Raw genomic sequence first — 20906 nt, forward strand, 5'->3', positions numbered from 1 at the left:
TCTGCCCCGACGTGGCGGTATGATCATTGAACTCTGTTTTATACATTAGGATGTCATTTGCCACAATCATGCCAGGAATTCACAATTTTCTGCTTGACGTGCAGAGTTCACGTGCCTTCAGTTTTGCATCTTTGAAAAGCTGGTGCCACTGATGTGAGAGTCCTCGCTGCCTCGAGAGGGTAGGAAACTTTACGGGTGTTATCTCGGGGTTTTGCAACGGACATTTCCGCTAAACTCAATCTGCAAGTGGATCGTGAGTGAAGGGGGAGGGGCAGGGGAACTCTGCACGTGTATGGGTGATTTTTGTCGGAGGGCCAGGACAGGGCACTTTAATGGTGTTGGCATGATTGTGATGGCTCAAATTTTTTGAAAGGTTTTGAGACCAACATCATTCCATACCATAAAGCTAATGCAGGCTTCCTGTAGAACCAAAATTAACACAATTCTTTGCCCAGATAGGTAAACTTTACCTTTTGAAGGAAGCCTACCTGAGGAGCGGAGCAGTCGGAAGCGGACCTATGTGGAAATGGGACCGGAGCAGGAGGTATAAATAAAGAGCAGGGTTTGAGGCCTACACCTCGCGGGGGAGCGGAGCGACGGTTAGCGATGGACCTGTGTCTCTGTGGCTGTGTTCCTGTGCACTGGGTTCGAAAAGTGAAGAATAAAACTAACAGTGACATCACAGGAAATTTATAAGCTGATTAGTTGGTAAGTAACAGCTGTTATTACCTGTAAATAGCTTTAAAAAATCAGAGAAAAAAAGTTTTTTTTTTAAAAAAGACTCAAATAATTACCTTGTAAGTGATAAGGTTAGTAGTACTAAGGTTTTAATTAATATTATTTATTAATAATCACTAATTAGAATAGTGCTGTTTGGACAGAGTGAGACTGTGAGTTGTGTGTGAGGGATTTCACTGACCAGGGGAAGGAAGTGCTCTTTTCAGTCTTTCCTTTCTTTTCTGCCTTTTCAGCCTCCACAGTAACAGGGGAAGAAGCTAATTGGCAAGTAACTGGCAAGTTATTCTACTTACTACTCGAGCAATGATTAGTTTGGAAACCTAAGGCAGCTTGGCCAAGTGGTATGTGCCTTCTGTTGTATGTGGGAAGTCGTGGACCGCAACATGTAGCCTTGACAAACACATCCGCAGGAAGTGTCACCGGCTGCACAAGCTTGAGCTCCGTGTTTCGGAACTCGAGCGGTGGCTGGAGTTACTGTGGTGCATCCGCGAGGCAGAGAATTATGTGGATTAAGAGAGCACAGGCAGAGACGGACTGCGTGTCTGCCAAACAGACACGAAGGTCAAGGCAGGTAGTCCAGGAGTCCCCAGAGGGCATCCCACTTTCTAACTGGTATTCAGTTTTGAGTACCAATGGGAGACAGGGTTCCTCTGGAGAGCACAGCAAGAGTCATGACCAGAGCACCGTGGGTGGCTCAGCTGTGCAGGGAGGGAGGAGAAAAGACCGGACGGTCTGCACCTGAACAGGACTGGGACAAATATCCTTGCAAGAAGGGTTGCAAATGCTGTTGAGGATGGTTTAAACTTGATTGGCAGGGGGAGTGGGAACCTGAGGGCAGTTTCAGATAGGACAAATTCAGGGTAGGGAACGGAGGGCAGAAAATTAGCGAGTGACTCGGAAAGACAGAAGAAGCTGAACAAAATGCTAGTTAGGCCATAGCTGGAGTACTGTGTACAGTTCTGGTTGCCACACTATAGGATGTGATTGCACTGGAGAGGGTGCAGAGGAGATTTCACCAGGATGTTGCCTGAGCTAGAGCATTTCAGCTATGAAGAAAGACTGGATAGGCTAGGGTTGTTTTCCTTAGAGCAGAGAAGGCTGAGGGGGTACCTGATTGAGGTATGCATAATTATGAGGGGCATTGATAGGTTAGATAGAAAGAAACTTTTTTCCCTTAGTGGAGGGGTCAATAACCAGGGGGCATAGATTTAAGGGAAGGGGCAGGAGATTTCGAGGGGATTTGAGGAAAACAATTTTCACCCAGAGGGTGGTTGGAATCTGGAACGCACTGCCTGAAGAGGTGGTAGAGGCAGGAACCCTCACAACATTTAAGAAGGATTTAGATGAGCACTTGAAATGCCATAGCATACAAGGCTACGGGCCAAGTGCTGGAAAATGGGATTAGAATAGATAGGCTTGATGTCTGGCACGAACACGATGGGCCGAAGGGCCTGTTTCTGTGCTGTATAACTCAATGACCCTATGACTCTGTAAGCAAAGGTTAAAAAGAATGCAGCACAGGAATTTGGCTGACTTCCCACATGCCACAGGAGGCACATTCCGCTTGGCCAAGCTGCTCTGCCATTCCTTAACTTTACAAGCTAATCATTGCTAGAGTAGTACGTAGAATAACTTGCCAGTTACTTGCCAATTAGCTTCTTCCCCTGTTACTGTGGAGGCTGAAAAGGCAGAAAAGAAAGGAAAGAATGAAAAGAGCACTTCCTTCCCCAGTCAATGAAATCCCTCACACACAACTCATAGTCTCACTCTGTCCAAACAGCACTATTCTAATTAGTGATTATTAATAAATAACACTGATTAAAACCTTAGTAGTACTAACCTTATAACTTACAAGGTAATTATTTGAGGGTTTAAAAAAAAAACTTTTTATTTAAGTGCATGGAGCATAGTAAATAAAGACAATGAGCTGAGGGCATAGATAGACACATGGCAACACGATGACATTGTGTCATGCAGGCCCCTGCCTGCCAAGAATAGGCACATTAATTTCACCACATAATCATTGATTTTTAAACTGATACTGGAGTAAAGAAAGAACTTGTTTTTTTTTAAAAACAGACCGTTGACTGGAAAGACATTCGCATCATAACAGACAGGATTTGGAAAGGACAAAGGGGCTACTCCCTGCTCCAACTTAATCCACAATGGACTTTTGATTGCCAGACACTGAGGGTAGAGGAGCAAGGATTCCAGGTTGACTGCTAAGATAGCCGAATGCACAAATGGATGTGGTCACACACCCCTAGTCAAATGAATAACCTGTTGGGCAACCTGTGTTTTTGAATTTGAACTTACCACAGAGTGTTAAAACTCAGAAAAGCTGTTTGCTCCTGGACTGAAAAGACCTCTTGTGACTGGCCTGCTGCCACCCCTACTGTCTGCGACCATCTCTTTCTCATGGAACTGAAGACCCATTGAAGACACATGAACCCCAAGAGAGAAAAGTCTCCTACAATGAATAAGGTTTAAGAAGAATACTGGGCCCCAATGAAAAGTGAGACTACCTACAAGCAAGGACTCTACAGCAAGCATGAAGGACCATAACAAACCCCCTTCAGATATTGCCCCAAACTTTTTCACTTTATTTTTCTTCTGCTCCTTTCTGTCTTTATTTGCATATGCGTATCGCATATGTATGCTAGCAGGGCGTGGCGTGTATCCGTAGGCGTTAACCAAATTAGAGTTTAAGTTTAAATTTTAATAAATTTCACTTTTCTTCTTAAAACCTAAGAAAGCCTGTTTGTGCTCATTTCTTTGCCTTATAATTGGAAAGCGATGAACAAGGATTCACCAAGGGGGAGCTCAAAACACGGTGTGTTTAAACAAAACCCTGTTACAATAAGAAATAAAACAAGAAATGCTGGAAATACTCAGCAGGCCTGGTAGCATCTGTGGAGAGAGAAGCAGAGTTAACGTTTCTCTCTCCACAGATGCTACCAGACCTGCTGAGTATTTCCAGCATTTCTTGTTTTTATTTCAGATTTCCAGCATCTGCAGTATTTTGCTTTTATTTCCTGTTACGATAAGATCAGCTGAAGGCTAAAAGGGACCCCTAGACACCTTTCTCACCTGGTCATAACAATTGCTGCAACAGAAACTTGGCTTAAAGAGGGGCAAAAATGGCAGCTCAATATCCCTGGATATAGAGTTTTCAGGCGAGATAGAAAGGGGGATAAAAAAAGGATGGGCTGTAGCATTATTAGTTAAGGAATCAATAACAGCTTTGAGGAGGGATGATATGCTGAATGAATCAATAAATGAGGCCATATGGGTGGAGCTCAGAAATAAAAAAGGGACAGTCACACTACTAGGAGAATACTACAGACCTTGTCATGAAGACCCCCACCTACCAAGAATGATGCATATTAATTTCGTCATATGAACATCAATTTTAAACTGCTGCTGGAGTGAAGAAATGAGTTGTTTGAAGAGAGCAGCAGTGGCTGGAAGAACATTTGCATACTAAGGGACAGTGCTTGGAGAGACAAAATAATTGTTCACTGCTTCAAATAACAGAGATTGGTCTGGGCAATGGTGATGCACATCATGTCTGTATAAGAGATAGCACTACACCCCTCCCCTTGCACCGAGAACTTTGGAATCCACAAATGCAAGAGTTTGGTGAAAACACTTAGTCACATGACTAATCTGCTGGCCAACTTGGAGTTTTGAATTATGCTAACGGGACAGTTTGGTCAGACTGCAGTTTGCAACTGAACCTGGAATAAGACAGCGTCTCTCCTGGCAGTCTCTCTCTCTCTTTCTCACAAGTCTCCGGAGCCACTGAAGACACGTAAACCTCGAAAGAAAAGACTCCTACATTGAAACAGGTTAAAGCTTGCACTGGGCCCCAACGAACAGCAAGACTTACCGGCAACCAAAGACTCAACATCAAACTCAAAGGACTGTAACTACAATCCATCTATTGCCTCAAACTTTTCCCCTTTTTTTCTACTTTTTGTGTCTCTATCTGCATGTGTTTGCATGCTAGCATATTCATAGCCGTTACCCGAATTAGAGTTTAAGGTTAATAAACTTCCACCTTTCTTGTTTAAATCTAAGAAAACCCATCTAATTGATTTCTTTGACTTACAATTGGAAAGCGGTGAACAAGGATTCTCTGAGAGGGAGCTAAAAGCAATGGTGTTTTTTTATAATAAACCCTGTTATGGTTAGACCAGGTAAAGGCTGAGAGGGAACCCCTAGATCCCCAAATAGTGAGAGGGAGATAGAAGAACAAATATGCAGACAAATTTATGAGTGCAAAAACAATAGGGCAATAATAGTTGGGGATTTCAACTACCAAATATCAACTGGGATCCAAACAGTGTGATGGGCACAGAGGGCACATATTTCTTGAACTACATTCAAGAGAACTTTTTTAGCCAGCATGTAACAAGCCCAACGAGAGGGGGCACAGTTCTAGATTTAGTCTTTAACAATGAAGCTGGGCAAGTGGACAAAGTAACAGTGGGTGACCATTTTGGAGATAGTGACCATAATACAGATAGTTTTAGCATAATCATGGAAAAAGATAAAGATAAAACAGGAGCAAAAGTTCTAAATTGGGAGAAGGCAAATTTTACAAATCTGAGAAGTGACCTGGCGAAAGTGCACTGGATACAGCTACTTGAAAGAAAATCAGTGGCAAACCAGTGGGAGGCATTCAAAAGCGAGATACAACAGGCACAGTGCAGGACAAATCTAGAGCCCCCTGGTTATCTAGAAGCTTACTGGGGAAGTTAAAGCAGAAAAAGAAAGCTTATGATGGTCGCAAAAAACTTAATACTTCAGAAAGCCTAGAGGAGTATAAAAAATGCAGGGGTGAAGTAAAAAAGGAAATTAGAAAAGCAAAGAAAGGTTATGAAAAATTATTGGCAGGTAAGATCAAGGAAAATCCAAAGATGTTTTATCAGTACATTAAGAGCAAGAAGATAACTAAGGAAAGGTTAGGGCCTATCAGAGATGTATAAGGGAACTTATGCGTGGATGCAGAAGATGTGGGCAGTGCTCTTAATGAGTTTTTTGTTCTTATCTTCACAAAGGAGAGGGTTGATGCAGACATTGTAGTTCAAGAGGAGTGTGAAATATTAGATACGATAAGCATAATGAGAGAGGAAGTACTAGAGGGTCTGACATCCTTGAAAGTGGATAAATCGCTAGGGCCAGATGGATTGCATCCCAGGTTGTTAAAGGAAGCCAGGGAGGAAATAGTGGATACGCTGAGGATCATCTTCAAATCCTCACTGGATACGGGCGAGATGTCAGACGATTGGAGGTCTGCGAACATTGTACCATTGTTTAAAAAAGGTGCAAGGGATAGGCCAAATAATTATAGGCCAGACAGTCTGACCTCGGTGGTGGGTAAAGTATTAGAATCAATTCTGAGGGATAGGATAAACTGACACTTGGAAAGGCACAAATCAATCAGGGATAGTCAGCATGGATCTGTTAAGGGAAGGTCATGTCTTACTAAAATACTGTCACTGACCTCATCTCCTCTGGAGATCTTCCCTCTACGGCTTCCAATCTCATAGTCCCACAACCCTGGACAGCCCGCTTCTACCTCCTTCCCAAAATCCACAAACGGGACTGTCCCGGCAGACCCATTGTGTCAGCCTGCTCCTGCCCCACTGAACTTATTTCTTCCTATCTTGACTCTATCTTTTCTCCGCTGGTCCAGTCTCTTCCCACCTACATCCGTGACTCTTCTGACGCCCTACGTCATTTTGACAATTTCCAGTTTCCTGGTCCCAACAGCCTCCTCTTCACTATGGACGTCCAATCGCTCTACAACTCTGCTTCTCTTTCCACAGATGCTGCCAGACCTGCTGAGTGATTCCAGCATTTCTTGTTTTTGTTTCATGTCGTACTAACTTGATTGAGTTTTTTGAGGATGTAACAAGAGGGATTGATGAGGGTAGTGCAGTGGATGTGATCTACATGGATCTTAGTAAGGCATTTGACAAGTTCCTGCATGGCAGACTGGTCAGTAAAATGAAAGCCCATGGGATACAGGGGAATGTGTCAGGTTGGATCCAAAATTGACTCAGTGACAGAAAACAAAGGGTAGTAGTCGACGGATGTTTTTGCAAATGGAAAATGGTCCCCAGTGGTGTTCCACAGGGCTCAGTGGAGGCAGAAACCCTCAACTCATTTAAAAGGTACCTGGACATGCACCTGTAGTGCTGTAACCTGCGAGGCTATGGACCAGGTGCTGGAAGGTGGGATTAGATTGGGCGGCTAGTTTTCTCAGCTAGCACGGACACGATGTGCTGAATGGCCTCCTTCTGTGCTGTAATTTTTCTGTGGTTCTTTGGTTCTAAGCCGAAGGTCCAAGGAGGATAGAGATGATTATGATTCACCCTGTTTTCCTGGATCACCTTACTGTGCTGAGGCATCTCCAAGGGAGGCGGGCCTAAGAGGCAGCTGCGGCTCAAGAGGAAGCTCCCAGACGTGAGCACCTACAGCCATCAAGACACCGAAGAGCACAGATACGCCAGCCAGTCTATAGGACTCGGATGACATGAACACAACTGCCAGAGACAACTGCAGCTGTGCAGAGAGGCTGTCACAGATCTCTGTGCACTGCTAAATGACCAATGGGTTTTGGTGCTCATCCTATGCCTGTGGCCTTCAAAATTACTGTGGCCCTAAACCTTTATGCCTCTGGATTATTCCAGGGATCCACTGGGGACATTTGTGGAATCTCTCAATCCGCAGGGCACTGTTGCATCAAGGAGGTGACAAATGCTCTGTTCAGGAGGGCGGGTGACCCTGAGAGTCAGGCCAAGAGGGCCATTGGATTTGGGGCCATTGAGGGATTCCCACAGATCCCAGGTGTGATCGCCTGCACACCTGTGGCCATCAAGGCTGCTATGGACCAATCAGCCACCTTCATAAACAGGAAGGGGTTTCATTAAATTAATGTCCAGCTGGTATGCGACCACAGAAAGTGTTTCCTACCAGTGTGTGCCCACTTCCCGGGAAGCTGCCACGACTCATACATACTTCCACAGTCCAGGTGCCACAGCCCAGGACTGGAATATTATGAGTGCAGTCTATCCGACGGTGAGACCAGAAGTAACTTCTGCTCCTGACGTAAATCCCGTTTCCCATGCAAATTTTGTATTTAAATGAGCCGTGTGGTGACGGGATGGGATCGAAGTGGGGGCGACCTTTCATTGGTGGAACCCGCCATCTCTGCCCCAAGCACCATGGTCGCCACAGATATAAAACATTCTGTGCTGCAGCCTGAAGGAGCAGCAGCCTTCCTTTCATGTAAGTATCTTCAGAATAACGTAGTTGAAGCTTTCACTTAAATAAAAATGTTTTTGCCTCCCTTATTTTGTGAAAATCACCACCAACTTCATATCATTTAATTTCCCTACAGCCAAAGTGAATCAAATGGCAGTCAGCAGGCAACCCCTCAGTTCAGTGATGCCTCCCTGCAGGTTCTCCCTCAGGCCATCAGGGAAAGGTGGGAGGTCCTCTTCCCTGCAGACGGAGTGCGAAGACCCTCCCGCCTCGCCAAGGTGGCCTGGATGGAGGCAGTGGAGGAGGTTTTGAACCGTGGAGTAACTCTTAGAACATGGGTGCAGTGCTGCAAGCGCCTCAATGATTTGATTTAGATTTAGATTTAGAGATACAGCACTGAAACAGGCCCTTCGGCCCACCGAGTCTGTGCCGACCATTAACTACCCATTTATACTAATCCTACACTAATCCCATATTCCTACCACATCCTCACCTGTCCCTATATTCCCCTACCACCTACCTATACTAGGGGCAATTTATAATGGCCAATTTACCTATCAACCTGCAAGTCTTTTGGCTTGTGGGAGGAAACTGGAGCACCCGGAGGAAACCCACGCAGACACAGGGAGAACTTGCAAACTCCACACAGGCAGTACCCAGAATTGAACCCGGGTCTCCGGAGCTGTGAGGCTGCGGTGCTAACCACTGCGCCACTGTGCCGCCCAGATCAGTGAGGGTAAGTGGTCCTGGCGAGGCTACTCCATTGATTTCTTCCACAGTTCTGTGTCTTTAAGGCAGAGGGTAAACAAAGATTGCAGTGGAATGAGTGAGCAACCTTGGTGCCATTTGCTAAATGATGAAGATTGGCATTGTTTATGTGATTGGATGTGTTGTATGAAAGCCAATTGTTTGGTAAACCCCACCCCACCTGCCAAGACTGAGACACACATTATTTCGACACATGAACATTAAAACTTAAAAATTGCAAGCTTCTGACTGGAAAGGTATTTTGCATAGTACCAGACAATGTGGAAACAAAGGGAGCCAGTCCCCGCCCCAATACACAGAAGAGACCTGGTCAAATCAGTCGGTCATGTGACCACCTGCTGGACAACTAGGGGAGTTTTAAACTGGAAAAGTAGTGTTTGGAAATCAGAGAACACCGTGCACTCATGCACTGAGAACAGCTCCTCTCCTGTCTGCCTGCCTCCATCTCTTTCCCACAGAACTGAATCTTGTGAAAACACGGGAAACTTAAAGAGAGAAAAGTTTCTTACGTGAACAAGGTTTAAGCAGAATACTGGGCCCGAACGAAATGCAATACCATATCTTCAATCAAGGACTACAGTGAGCTCGAGAAACAGTAACAAGATATTGCCTCAAACTGTTCTACTTATCTTTTCTTCTACTCTTTTCTGTCCCTATTTGCATGTGTGTGTCGCATGTGCATGCTAGCGTGGGCATGTCATATATCTGTAGACGTTAACCGTATTAGAGTTTAAGTTTAAGGTTTACTAAATTTCATCTTTCTTCTTTAAACCACAGAAAGTCTGTTTGTGCTCGCTCTTTGCCTTAAAGTTGGAAAATTGTGAACAAGGATTCACAAAGGGGGAGCTCAAAGCACAGTAAAAATTAAACCCTGTTACAATAAGAACAGGTGAAGAAAATAACAGACCCCTAGACACCTTTCTCGCCTGGTCGTAACAGAAATTTGGGTGCTAGCATCTGGAATTTTACCCACAGACGAACGAGTTAAATTGGAAGTGGGTAGCAAGTTTTCAACACAGGTTTTCTTGTGGTTGTGTGTGATTGAATACTAACATGTCTGCAACTGAAGCGAGTAGCTCTCCAAGCCAGGGTGAAGTAACTTGGGATAAGTTAAAAGCACTGTCTATGGAGGAGTTGAGGAAAATGGCAGAGCAGTGTGGGATCACTGTATATGGCAAGGCTAGGAAGTCTGAACTCCTAAGGCTAGTGGCCAACCACTTTCCCCTTGAATATGAAGAAGCAGAAACAGTGTTAGAAGTAGACCCAGACAGAGTACTGCAAGCAGAGTTACAATTGGAAAAAAGGAAACTTGAATTTGAGGAGAGAGAGAGAGAGGCAGGAGAGGGAGAAAGAGAGAGCCTTCCAAAAGGAATGTACAGAAAGTGAGAGGCAGGAGAGAGAGAGACAAAGAATATTCTGGAAGAAATGCGAAGAAAGAGAGTTAAGGTGGCTGAAGTTAGCTGGGGGGTGGGGGGGCGGGTGACAGAGTATCTCTAGTGAAAGCATGGCCAATATGGAGGAGAATAATTCAGGGCTAGGGTACAAGCTTGCTAAAACTCGCTCAATTAATTCCAAAATTCAATGAGGAAGAATTTTTTGTGTCTTTCGAGAAACTGGCAAGGCAGTTAAAATGGCCAGCTGAGACCTGGTCTCTCTTATTGAAAAGTAAACTGACTGGAAAAGCCCATGAGGTTTATTCCTTGCTGCCAGATGAGAGTTAATCAAATTATGAACAGACTAAAAATGCTATTCTCGGGTCATATAAATTAGAACCCGAAAACTACTGCCAAAAGTTTAGAACCCTCAAAAAGCAAGCCAATCCAACTTAACTGGAGTTTGAAAGAAGTAAGCAGCTGGCTTTTGACCAGTGTCTGAGGGTTTTAAAAATACAGCTCAGCTATGAGACTCTCAGAGAAGTAATCCTTTTAGAGGAATTTATAAACTCTCTCCCATTCTCAATAAAAACTCATGTAGAGGAGCAATGGGTTCAGGGAACCCGGCAAGCAGCTGTTCTGGCCAATGAATTTGCTTTAATTTATAGGTTGGTTTCCAAGGGGAGAACCTTTCCTAATCACCCCCACAAATCTGAAAAGGACAAAGGGTGGGAAGGTGATATCTTCCCAGGCAGTCCTGGAAGAGAAAGAAAAGCAGGAGACTCGGGGGCCCTCCTCCAGCTGCGAGCAAGGGTGAGACCCGGAGACCTGTGTGCTTCCATTGTAATAAGGCAGGACATTTAAAAGCTGACTGCTGGAAACTAAAGGGGAAACCAGTAGGGTTAATAAGCATACACCTGCTCAGTGAAGACGGGGACCTGATGGAAAACACAGAACAAGCTGTGGCTCTAACTGCAGTAAGAGTGTAACCCAGGAAAATTACTATGGTCAGTGCAGGAAAGGTTAACAGGATTCCTGAAGGTTATCAGGGTTTTGTATTTGACAGGAAAGTAACCCCATATCCCTCGAGTGTGGCAAGCAAGCCCATAGTGATCCTCAGGGACACAGGGGCCACCAGAACCCTTCCACTGAGAAGAGAGTGCAGTGAACACCAAAATGGTGGTGAATGGTATTGGAGGGCAGTGTATGCCTGTAGCTGTACATCGGGTGCACCTGGAGTGCAGCCTAGTTTTGGGACCAGTGAGCGTAGGGATTCTCCCTAGTTTGCCTGTGGACAGGGTTGACCTGCTCCTAGATAATGATCTGGCAGGGGTGAAGGTGAAGGCATTTATTTTTATGTAAGGAGTCTTACTAATAAGGCAGATGAATTGAGGGCATTAATTAGCACATGGGATTATGATATTATTGCTATCACAGAGACATGGTTGAGGGAGGGGCAGGACTGGCAACTCAATATTCCAGGGTATAGAACCTTCAGGCGTGATAGGGGAGGGGAGAAAAGAGAGGTGGCATTGCACTGTTGATCAAGGAGTCAATTACTGCAGTAAAGAGGGATGATATCTTGGAAGGTTCCTCAAATGAGGCCATATGGGTGGAAATTAAAAACAAAAAGGGGGCAATCACTTGGCTGGGAGTGTACTACAGGCCTCCAAACAGTCAGGGAGAGATAGAGGAACAGATATGTAGGCAAATCTCAGAGAGGTGTAAAAATAATAGGGTAATAATAGTAGGGGATTTCAACTTACCTAATATCAACTGGGATAGTCTTAGTGCAAAAGGCTTAAAGAGGGCGGAATTATTAAAATGCAAACAGCTTTTTGAGCCAGTACGTAGAAAGTCCAACAAGAGAAGGGGCAGTACTGGACCTAATCCTAGGGAATGAAGCCGGACAAGTGGTAGAAGTGTCAGTAGGGGAGCATTTCGGGGATAGTGACCATAACTCTGTAAGATTTAAGGTAGTTATAGAAAAGAACAAAGAAAGACCGGAAATAAAGGTACTGAATTGGGGGAAGGCCGATTTCAGTATGATAAAACAGGATCTGGCCAAAGTTAACTGGCAGCAGCTACTTGCAGGAAAGTCTACATCAGACCAGTGGGAGTCATTCAAAGAGGAAATAGTGAGAGTTCAGAGCCAACATGTACCCGTTAAGGTGAAGGGTAGGACCAACAAGTCCAGGGAACCCTGGATGTCAAGGGATGCAGAGTATTGGGTCAGGAGGAAAAAGGAGGCTTATGGCAGATTCAAAGCACTGAAAACAGCGGAGGCCCTAAAGGAGTATAGAAAGTGTAGGGGGGTACTTAAAAAAGTAATTAGGAGAGCGCAGAGGAGACATGAAAAAACACTGGCAGGCAAGATAAAGGAAAATCCTAAGGCGTTTTATAAGTATATTAAGGGATAACCAGGGAAAGAGTAGGGCCCATTCGGAACCAAAGTGGCAATCTGTGTGTGCAGCCGGAGGACATAGGTGAGGTTTTAAATGACTACTTTTCATCTATATTCACTATGGAGAAGGACGATGTAGGTGTAGAGATCAGGGAAGGGGATTGTATTAGCTGTATTAGCAGGCTTAAAAGTGGATAAAACCCCAGGCCCAGATGAGATGTATCCCAGGCTGCTCTGTGAGGCAAGGGAGGTGATAGCAGGGGCTCTGACACAAACTTTTAGATCCTCCCTTGCCATGGAAGAAGTGCCAGAGGACTGGAGGACAGCGAATGTGGTACCATTAGTCAAGAAGGGTAGCAGTGAAAAACCAGGTAATTACAGGCCAGTGAGTCTAACATCAGTGGTTGGGAAATTATTGGATAAAATTCTGGGGGACAGGATTAATCTCCACTTGGAGAGACAGGGATTAATCAGGGATAGTCAGCATGGCTTTGTCAGGGGGAGAGCGTGTCTAACTAACTTGTTTGAATTTTTCGATGAGGTGACTAGATGTGTAGATGAGGGTAAAGCAGTTGATGTAGTCTACATGGACTTCAGTAAGGCTTTTGATAAGGTCCCACGTGGGAGATTGCTTAAGAAGGTAAGAGCCTATAGGATCTGGTGCAATTTGGCAAATTGGATCCAAAATTGGCTTGGTGGCAGGAAACAGAGAGTAATGGTCGAGGGTTGTTTTTGCGAGTGGAAGCCTGTGACCAGTGGTGTACCACAGGGATCGGTGCTGGGAGCCTTGCTGTTTGTAGTGTACATTAATGTTTTAGACGTGAATATAGGAGGTATGATCAGTAAGTTCGCAGATGACATGAAAATTGGTGGTGTCGTAAATAGTGAGGAGGAAAGCCATAGATTACAGACGATATAGATGGCCTGGTAAGATGGGCGGAGCAGTGGCAAATGGAATTTAATCCTGACAAGTGTGAGGTGATGTATTTTAGGAGGGCTAACAAGGCAAGGGAATATACAATGGATGGTAGGACCCTAGGAAGTACAGTAGGTCAGAGGGACCTTGATGTACTTGTCCATAGATCACTGAAGGCAGCGGCACAGGCAGATAAGGTGGTTCGGAAGGCATATGGGATACTTGTCTTTATTAGTTGAGGCATAAAATATAAGAGCAGGGAGGTTATGATGGGGCTGTGTAAAATGCTACAGCTGGAATACTGTGTACAGTTCTGGGCACCACACTATAGGAAGGATGTGATTGCACTGGAGGGGGTGCAGAGGAGATTCACCAGGATGTTGCCTGGGCTGGAGTATTTCAGCTATGAAGAGAGACTGAAAAGGCTAGGGTTGTTTTCCTTAGAGCAGAGAATGCTGAGGGGGGACATGATTGAGGTATACAAAATTATGAGGGGCATTGATCGGTGAGATAGGAGGAGACTTTTTCCCTTAGCGGAGGGGTCAATAACCAGGGGGCATAGATTTAAGGAAAGGTGCGGGAGGTTGAGAGGGGATTTGAGGAAAAGGTTTTTCACCCAGAGGGTGGTTGGAATCTGGAACGCACTGCCTGTAGTGGTGGTAGAGGCAGGAACCCTCACAACACTTAAGAAGTATTTAGATGAGCACTTGAAACGCCATAGCATACAAGGCCATGGGCCAAGTGCTGGAAAATGGGATTAGAATAGTTAGGTGCTTGATGGCTGGCACAGACACGATGGGCTGAAGGGCCTGTTTCTGTGCTGTATAACTCTATGACTCTAAGGTGGTAGACCCCCAGGCATGAAAGAAAGACTGCAGGAGGTCAGAGGGAGGTGGCAGGAGAAAATCTCCTGCAGAGTCCCTAAATGCTGACTGGATCAGGCCATGATCAAATCAGCTCCCCCAGAGGAGACTACATTGGCAATGCAGGCAAATGACCATGAGTTCTGCCTGTCCGAGACTTGCCATGTATTCATTATACCCTCTGACCTTCCCCTCTCTGATGCTGAACGTTCTGTACTCAGAAAGGACTCAGTTTATTCCTTTACGTTCCCCACCTCAATGAATTTTGCACTCGGCATGACATTGAGCTCTCCTTCCGTCGCTTTTGCCTCCGGGCTCACTTCTTGGACCAGGAGTCCTCCCCCTGACCAGTGGACCCATTCACCTGCCTCCAGCATTCTCCCTCCACTTGGACCTCTCCCTCTGGCCTCTTACTCACTCTTGATCTTTTCATTGAAAACTGTTGGAGAGACATCGGCCGTCTCAATTTCTCTGCCCTCCTCACTCACTCTAACCTGTCCCCCTCTAAACTTGCCACACTCCGTTCTCTCAGGTCTAACCCCGACATTGTCATCAAACCTGCAGACAAGGGTGGTGCTGTTGTTGTCTGGCGTACCGATCCCACCTTGCAGAGGCTCAGTGCCAACTCTCAGACATGTCTTCCTACTTCCCTCTGGACCATGACCCCACCACAGAACATCAAGCTACTGTCCACCGGACTATCACTGACCTCATCTCCTCTGGAGATCTTCCCTCTACAGCTTCCAACTTCATAGCCCCGCACCCCCACACAGCTCGCTTCTACCTCCTTCCCAAAATCCACAAACAGGACTGCCCTGGCAGACCCATTGTGTCAGCCTGCTCCTGCCCCACTGAACTTATTTCTTCCTATCTTGACTCTATCTTTTCTCCACTGGTCCAGTCTCTTCCCACCTACATCCGTGACTCTTTTGACGCCCTACGTCATTTTGACAATTTCCAGTTTCCTGGCCCCAACCACCTCCCCTTCACTATGGACGTCCAATCTCCGGTTTGAAGGCTCTCCGCTTCTTCCTTGAACAGAGGCCTAACCAGTCCCCATCCACCACCACCTTCCTCCGCCTGGCTGAACTTGTTCTCACATTGAACAACTTCTCCTTCAACTTCACGCACTTCCTTCAAGTAAAAGGTATGGATACCTGCATGGGTTCCTAGTTATGCCTGTCTTTTTGTGGGATATGTCGAACATTCCTTGTTCCAGTCCTGCTCAGGCCCCCTCCCCCAACTCTTTTTCCGGTACATTGATGACTGTATTGGTGCCATTTCCTGCTCCCACTCCGAACTGGAAAACTTTAACAACTTTGCTTCCAATTTCCACCCTTCTCTCACCTTTACATGGTCTATCTCTGACACTTCCCTTCCCTTCCTCGACTTCTCTGTCTCCATCTCTGGGGATAAGTTGTCTACTAATGTTCATTATAAGTCCACCGACTCCCACAGCTACCTCGACGACACTTCTTTACACCCTACCTCCTGTAAGGACTCCATTCCATTCTCCCAGTTTCTCCGACTCTGATGCATCTGCTCTGATTATGCTACCTTCCACGACAGTGCTTCTGATATAAAGAACAAAAATAGAAGAACAAAGAACAGTACAGCACAGGAACAGGCCATTCGGCCCTCCAAGCCTGCGCCGATCTTGATCTTGTCTTCTTTATTCCTTAACCGAGGGTTTCCCCCCCAATGTGGTTGATAGGGCCCTCAGCCGTGCCCGGCCCATTTCCCGCACCTCTACCCTCACCCCTTCCCCTCCCTCCCAGAATTGCGACACTTTCCACCCCATCGGCCTCCATATCCAAAGGATCATCCTTCGCCATTTCCGCCATGTCCAGCGTGATGCCACTACCAAACGCATCTCTCCCTCCCCTCCCCTGTCAGCATTCCGAAGGGATCATTCCCTCTGTGACACTCTGGTCCACTCCTCCATTACCCCCAACACCTCGTCGCCTTCCCAAGGCACCTTCCGCTGCAATCGCAGGAGGTGTAATACCTGCCCATTTACCTCCTCTCTCCTCACTATCCAAGGCCCCAAACACTCCTTTCAGGTGAAGCAGTGATTTACTTGTACTTCTTTCAATGTAATATACTGTATTCACTGCTTACAATGTGGTCTCCTCTACACTGGGGAGACCAAACGCAGATTAGGTGACCGCTTTGCGGAACACCTCTGCTCAGTGCATAAGTATGATCCCGAGCTGCCGGTTGCTTGCCATTTCAATACAGCCCCCTGCTCTCATGCTCACTTCTCTGTCCTGGGATTGCTGCAGTGTTCCAGCGAATATCAATGCAAGCTCGAGGAACAGCATCTCATCTACCGATTAGGAACAGCCTGCCGGACTGAACATTGAGTTCAATACTTACAGAGCATGATGGGCCCCCCTTTTTATTTTCAGTTATTTTTACTTTTTTCTTTTTTCTTTGTTTATTTGATTTTAGTTTGTTTCATCATTCATTTTTGTACCATGTGCCTACCCACTGTTTCTTTTCATGTTTGTGCTTTGGGCCAGGGCTGTTCATTTTTCTGTCAATTAACACCTTCTCTGTTTTAACGCTTTGTCTAGCACACCATTAACATACAGTTTGCCTTTGCTCAGCTTCTGGTCAGTTATTCTCTGTGACCTTGTCCTATCAACACCCCTGCTTTATTTGCTTAAAACCAATTACATTTCTAACCTTTGTCGGTTCTGATGAAGGGTCACTGACCTGAAACATTAACTCTGCTTCTATCTCCACAGATGCTGCCAGACCTGCTGAGTATTTCCAGCATTTCTTGTTTTTATTTCAGATTTCCAGCATTTTGCTTTTATTTATTTGAGTGTATGGCTTCCTCAGTACAGAGTCTGGCACGCTCTGTGGCGAGTCTGGTTGAGCACTCGGGCCAAATGCACTCCATCACTGTTGCCATGGGCTCCATGCAGTAGAAACAAGAAAATAGGAGCAGGAGTAGGCCATTCAGCCCTTCAATTCTATACCATTCAATTCAATTCTGCCATTCTATACAAACATGGCTGATTGTCCAAACTCAGTAGCCTGTTCCTGCTTTCTCCCCGTATTCCTTGATTCCTTTCGCCCTAAGAACTATATCTAACTCTTTCTTGAATATACTTCATTTTTTAGATTTAGAGAGACAGCACTGAAACAGGCCCTTCGACCCACCGAGTCTGTGCCGACCATTAACCACCCATTTATACTAATCCTACACTAATCCCATATTCCTACCACATCCTCACCTGTCCCTATATTGCCCTACCACCTACCAATACTCGGGGCAATTTATAATGGCCAATTTACCCATCAGCCTGCAAGTCTTTTGGCTTGTGGGAGGAAACCGGAGCACCCGGAGGAAACCCACGCCGACACAGGGAGAACTTGCAAACTCCACACAGGCAGTACCCAGAATTGAACCCGGGTCGCTGGAGCTGTGAGGCTGCGGTGCTAACCACTGCGCCACTGTGCCGCCCTGATTTGGCCTCAACTTCTTTCTGTGGTAGAGAATTCCACAGGTTCACCACTCTCTGGGTGAAGAAATCCCTCCTTATCTCAATCCTAAATGGCTTACCCCTTATCCTTAGATTGTGACCCCTGGTCCTGGACTCCCCCACCATCGGGAGTATCCTTCCTGCATCTAGTCTGTCCAGTCCTGCTAGAATTTTGTAGGTTTCTATGAGATCCTCTCTCATTCTTCTAAACTCTAGCGAATACAAACCTAATCGACCAAACCTCCTGTCATACGTCAGTCCTGCCATCCCAGGAATCAGTCTGGTGAACCTTCGCTGCACTCCCTCCATAGCAAGAATATCCTTCCTCAGATAAGGAGACCAAACCTGCACACAATATTCCAGATGTGGTCTCACCAAGGCCTTGTATAATTGCAGCAAGACATCCTTGCTCCTGTACTCAGATCCTCTTGCTATCAAAGTCAATATACCATTTACCTTCTTAACTGCCTGCTGCACCTGCATGCTTACTTTCAGCGACTGGTGCACAAGGACACCCAGGTCTCGCTGCACCTCCCCCTTTCCTAATCTGTTGCCGTTCAGATAATAATCTGCCTTTCTGTTTTTGCCACCAAAGTGGATAACCTCACATTTATCCACATTATACTGCATCTGTCATGTATTTGCCCACTCACTCAACCTGTCCAAATCATATTGGAGTTTCTCTGCATCCACCTCACAGCTCCCACTCCCACCCAGCTTTGTGTCATCTGCAAATTTGGATATGTTACATTTAATTCCCTCATCTATATCATTAATATATATTGTGAATAGCTGGGGTCCTAGCACTGATCCCTGTGGTACCCCACTAGTCACCGCCTGTCACTTGGAAAAAGACCCGTTTATTCCTACTTTTTGTTCCTGCCTGCCAACCAGTTCTCTATCCATGTCAGTACCTTATCCCCAATCCCATGTGCTTTAATTTTGCATGCTAATCTCTTGTGTGGGACCTTATCGAAAGCCTTCTGAAAGTCCAAATACATCACATCCACAGGTTCTCCATTATCTATTGTACGAGTTACATCCTCAAAATATTCCAGTAGATTTGTCAAGCATGATTTCCCTTTCATAAACCTATGTTTACTTTGTCCGATCCTGTCATTGTTTTCCATGTGCTCTGCTATTACATCTTTTATAATGGACTCTAGCATTTTCCCCACTACTGATGTCAGGCTAACCGGTCTAAAATTCCCTGTTTTCTCTCTGCCTCCTTTTTTAAATAGTGGGGTTACATTAGCTACCCTCCAATCCATTGGAGCTGTTCCAGAGTCTATAGAATTTTGAAAAAATGACCAGCAATACATCTACTATTTCTAGGGCCACTTCCTTAAATACTCTGGGATGTAGATTATCAGGCCCTGGGGTTATAACGGCCTTCAATCCCATCAATTTCCCTAACACCATTTCCCTACTCATACTAATTTCATAAGTTCTTCCTTCTCACTAGACCCTATGTTCCCCAACATTTCTAGCAGAGTCTATGTGCAAGGGGGACGAGGAACCTGGACCTCCCTCCAGGTACTCCTTCCCCTCAGGAAGACAGGCAGGTGTCATCATGCACACAGATGGGGGAGGAGCTCGTGCCAGCTGCCCCGGAGCCTTCCTCTCAGGACATCCAAAGGAAAGCGGTGTTTCATCCTCCCCACCACACCTCCTCTCTCCAGCCCCCCAACATTGGCCCCTTACCTCCAGCAAGTGAGCACACGAGATACTAGAGCACCATTGCTGCAGACACCTGATAAGATGAAGCCATCAAAGCCCCGTTCCTCCTGAGGAATCCCGCCACAGTCATCCACAGCAACAGGGCAGCGCGCTGAGCAGACAGCCTCCACCTCAGCTGCTAATGTCGGGGTAGCGCCTAGACATAGTGAGAGAAAAAGGAAATTGAAAGTGTTTTGAGCACGAAGGTGGCAGGGGTGATGTAGAAATGTTAATGAGTGCAAAGATGTTTAACACATTTCTATTCCTTGCAAAATTTGATCCACTCTCAGTAATGTTTTGCTTGGTTACAGATGGATACAAAGAAGTTTTTTTGGAGGACTATGACAGGAACGCAATGATGTTTGCAAAGCATCTCAGAAATGTCCAGTGTCCATATTTCATTGGAATTTGAGCCTTCACTCTTCAGTGATGGCTGTTTTCCTATTGATGATTAATAACTTTTTCCAATACTGTCATGCCTTACTTTTGTTTTCTACGGTCATAACTTAACGCTGTTAGCAGTGGAGTGCAGTCACATTCATTGTAGCCCATGGAAAATTTCAAATGCCAATCACATGAAAGTGCAGCAATGCTTTGTTAAGATTGCAGAGATGAATAAGACCTCATGCAAAATTTATCTGGAGAATTGTTATGTTTCTCCTCCCAACATTCCTTGATGATGTGGCTTATTGTTGGCTGAAACTGCATAAATGAGGTTCTCCCTGATGTTGCTTGCATGTCTCTATATGGCCCTCGTATCGATGATGGCATCGTTGTCATTGTTGTCCTCCTCCTCACCCTCTTCATAGTCATCCTCATCTGAGGAGGACTGGTGTTCCTACTATTCCTCCACCTGCAGAATCTATAAACACCAAAACTATGCTTTGCAATCCTGTCACATTGGGTGGAGGCAGTGGTGTAGTGGTAATGTCACTGGACTAGCAATGCAGAGGCCCAGCCTAGTACTCTGGGGACATGGGTTTGAATCTCACTACGGCAGATAGTGGAATTTGAATTCAATTAATAAATCCGGAATTAAAAGCTAATCTAATGGTGACCATGAAACCATTGTCGCTTGTTGTAAAAACCCACCTGGTTCACTAATGTCCTTTAGGGAAGGACCTACATGTTACACCACACCCACAGCAATGTGGTTGACTCTTAAATTCTCTCTGAAATGACCTAGCAAGCCACTCAATTCAAGGACAATCAGGGATGAACAATAAATGCTGGCCTAGCCAGCGACACCCACATCCCATGAACAAATAAAAAAAAACATCATGAGTGGACAATTAAACAACCAAAAGCAGGAGGAGGCTCCACAAATATCCTGATACTCAACTGTATTCC

At 45.5% G+C, this 20906-nt stretch overlaps 1 long non-coding RNA gene across 1 annotated transcript; it reads left to right on the forward strand.

Moving 5' to 3' along the window:
* The first annotated feature begins 302 nt into the window (after positions 1-302).
* On the forward strand, positions 303-20467 carry LOC137347063 (uncharacterized). The gene is made up of 3 exons (XR_010968852.1): positions 303-544; positions 9562-9779; positions 19868-20467. It is a non-coding gene; the product is annotated as an uncharacterized lncRNA (long non-coding RNA).
* Positions 20468-20906: the final 439 nt, after the last annotated feature.

Source organism: Heterodontus francisci, chromosome 31, assembly GCF_036365525.1.
Source record: "Heterodontus francisci isolate sHetFra1 chromosome 31, sHetFra1.hap1, whole genome shotgun sequence".
Taxonomy (NCBI): domain Eukaryota; kingdom Metazoa; phylum Chordata; class Chondrichthyes; order Heterodontiformes; family Heterodontidae; genus Heterodontus; species Heterodontus francisci.